Raw genomic sequence first — 3632 nt, forward strand, 5'->3', positions numbered from 1 at the left:
AGTAAATTTAAGATACCCTAAGAGTAATCTCAAACAAATTCTCAATTATTTTTTTTCACCCTTGGCAAATTATAAAAATATGCTCTTTCAAATTGTGTTTGACAGGTTTCTAAGATATCTGAATGATTTCTCTCTTTTTTTTTTTTTTTTGGTTCACAAAAACAGTTTTATTAACCCAGTAAGTGGAGACCCAATCTCTTTGCACCCCCAACTTCTGAAAGGATGGGCCTGGGTAAGGGAGAAACCTGGGGAGGGGGGTGGAAATGTCCCCTATCTCTCAACATAGAGAAATGAAGGGAGAAAGGGGGAGGAGGGCTGTGCAAATAGGTGTGTATGTATGGTGGGGGGAGAGGGTGGATTATTAGACCAGGATGGCAGCCAAAGAGGAAGAGCAGAATAGAGAGGGTGAGGAATATGTTGAAGGCCCAGGAAAAATGAGGGGCACTGGAGTTAGAGCGCCAAAGGATGTGGGAAGTGTGGGGCTGGAGCCCAGAAGTGGGGTCCGTTCTGAGGCAGGGTGGTGGACCCTTGACTCCCCTTCCTCATTACCTTCTTGCTCCTGAGTTTCTTCTTTCCCCAGTGAGCAGGCTGCTTGCACATCCCCAGTGAGCAGGCTGCTTGCACATGGGGCAGGTCTTCCGAGTCTGATTGAGCCAGGGGTCCACACAGCGGCTCTGATAGAATGAGCACAGGAAAGTAGCCTCAGCTTGTCCCCATTCACATAGTCATCCAAGCAGATGGCGCAGACATCATGCTGGTCTCCATTCTGATCGTCAGGAATCTGCTTCAGTTGCTGATTTCACTGGAGCTGTTTCTGGTGCTGGATACAAGGAACTATCATCACTGCTCCTGCCAAAATTAGCAAACCAGCAACCCCTGTGAGAGGAATGAAGTTAATAGCCCAAGAGGAAGCTATTGTCTGGGGCCAGAAGCATCTGAGGCCCTTCTGGTAGAGGAAGAGGGCAGGCAGGCACTCACCCCGATCAACACATACCAGATCCAAAGCTGCCTTCGGATCGCGACACTATTTATTCCACATCATGTTCAGCAGTTGGTTGTAAGTCACATTGTGGACCACAGCTGCCCCACACCCAGCCTTCTGAGCATTTAGGGCCTTAAGTCAAAGGCACAGTCGAATCTCTGCAGAAGTGCAATAAAGACTGACCAGTTGACCTGAGTTAGGGCTGATGGGGCAATGGGGTGGCAGGCATTGGCTAGGTGAGCCTCGGGCCTCGGGCCTCAGGGTAGACCCTAAAGAGGCTGAGAGGTCTGCAAAGTCCATGCTGGCATTGCGGTCCAGAGTCGCTCTAATGAGCCCCCCTCGCAGGAAGCAGGAAGGTTGAAGGGTGCATGGCAGAGGGAGGGAGGGGAGAGCTGAGGAGGCCGCTTCTGGAAGGTTGAGGAACTCAAGGAAGTGGGCCCTCCCAGCAAGTGGGCATCTTTCCCATCCCCTGGAAAAGGGTTTCGATAAAGAAAGTTAGACCAGGCCGCTTCCAGCATTGGACACTCCAGATGAAGGCCTTCCGACCATCTCCTCCTCCCTGGGGTCAAGGCCACCACGCAGTACCTTCCGGGCTCCCGAGAGTGCTTGCCACACCTCCTTCCCAGCCTCAGCTGCTCTTGCTGAGTCATTGCTAGAGACCTCCCCTCTGGTCTGGCCAGGCTCGCTCCACCTCATGTCCAGGAAAAAAACAAGCTGAAAATGTTCTAGAATATTGATTTTAATGTAGGTTTTGTGGCAGATGAATCTAATTTAAGAAAGCACACCAGAACCTACAAGTGTGTCCTTAGTTATCCTACCTCCCAAACAAGTATCTGAAATCTGAGATAATTCACAAATAAATGCCACCATTATGATACAGATACAAGGATCATCTATTTTAAAAGAATTTAACATTGTAATCATTTTATCCCAGTGATCCAATAAAACCTTTTAAACCAATAAATGTCTATTTCCATTTCAAACACAATATGGAGAAAGGAATAAAATCTTATTTCTTCAGGAGGACCAGTTAACCTGCCTGGTGTTTGGACAGTAACTTTTTCTATGGAGAAGCCTAGAGGTTTTGTTGTAGAATTGGAGCCACCTGACCAAGGAAATAACCAGAATATAATATTGTGGGAAACATTTTCCTGTGAGCCCATTTAGAACAAGAAAAGTATCTGTTTGTTCTTAGATTTTACATTTCAAACAGCTGCCCTCTTTCTCTTTAAGCATTATACCTAGAGGTCAAAACCTAGATTAGAAAAGAAAATTATAGACCACTTTAAATAAAGATGTAGCAGATTGGCCAAGTCAGAAATGGAAAGGTTTTATTCTGAGCACACTGCCCCAAATTGTCCCTGTAGACTTGGGTGGCCAGAATCTCACATTACAGGTTTATTTTGCCATTTTTATACGTTGGTTCTATTTGCCAAAATATTCTTCCATTTTCCTGGATTTTCTGATTTGGGAGTGTAACAGGTTACTAAATGCCACTCATTCTGCCTGCTATAACATGATCCCTTTAAGGTTAAGCACAAAACAATAAGCTCCAAGTACAGATATATTTGAAAACTGTTGCTAGTCTTAACCACTCCTTCCTACTTCCGAAGGGGTATGGAGAGAGGAGAGAGCAGTCGCAAACTGATCCTGCCAGCATTAGCTAGCTGCTGAGCTTGGCCTAAAAAGATTGAAGAACTGGGAAGATTCTTTAGAGTGAGTTGTCAGTGAGCTATACTGACCCCCCCTACACACACACACACACACACACACACACACACACACACGGAAACAAAGATGGTGCTTCCCCTTAACCCGGAGCCAAGGGAAAGGGACTTAGGGAGACATGTAAAACTTGAAGCCCAGAGAAAAGGGGAGGGGAGCACATTGGGTCAAGCTGCATTTCCACACCCAAAGAAGTTTCTGAGTCCAAACATAGACCTTGCTATGGGGAACCCTTAAAAAGGGATCACACTGATATTCTATCTGAAGGAGCAAAGGCACACCAAGACAGAGGTGTGGACACTGGAACCTAGAAACAGGGGAGTCACAGGCGTCAGCCCAAAGCACTGTATTAGAGAAAACGAGTCCATTTGGGGTTATTTACTGTGCTGGCAGTCACCCATACCAGATTGCTACTATACCAACCACCTGTGACTGTTCCCTTTGAGACTGGCCTTAGAGAGGACATGAGCGGGGGCTAGCCAGACCAGGAGGGGAGCAAAGACAAGAGAAGCCAGCAGAGCACCTCCCCCCTGAAACTTTCAAAGCCCCATTTGGACCCGAGGTGGGGGATGAAAGAATATTTAAGGAGCCTGGGTTTTTCCATTATAGCAGACTACACCAGAACTACACTGAATGCTTTCGTGCTTAAAGTGATTAAAGGCAGGGATGGATGGACCCAGGTTTCTTTAGTCCTGGAGTTTGTCCATTTGAGAATGCTTTTCAAAAAATAAAAATATAAAATCATAGATTCAAAGTCAGGAACAGACCTTTGGGGAGTCCAGTTCAGGGAGCAAGGCTGTCTTCTCCAACTCTATTGTGTGGTGCAAGGATTCTGTCTCAGAAATAAAATTGTTGTAGAGGAAATCTTTACCAAAAAATTAATCAACTCAACAAAATGCATGTATCTGGGCCATATGTCACAAAC

At 46.1% G+C, this 3632-nt stretch overlaps 1 pseudogene; it reads right to left on the minus strand.

The window, feature by feature from the left end:
- Window positions 1-361: 361 nt before the first annotated feature.
- LOC103305284 (E3 ubiquitin-protein ligase RNF167-like) lies at window positions 362-1312 on the minus strand (annotated as a pseudogene).
- Between the last annotated feature and the right edge of the window lie 2320 nt (window positions 1313-3632).

This window comes from Eptesicus fuscus, chromosome 4, assembly GCF_027574615.1.
Source record: "Eptesicus fuscus isolate TK198812 chromosome 4, DD_ASM_mEF_20220401, whole genome shotgun sequence".
NCBI classification, from domain to species: Eukaryota; Metazoa; Chordata; class Mammalia; order Chiroptera; family Vespertilionidae; genus Eptesicus; species Eptesicus fuscus.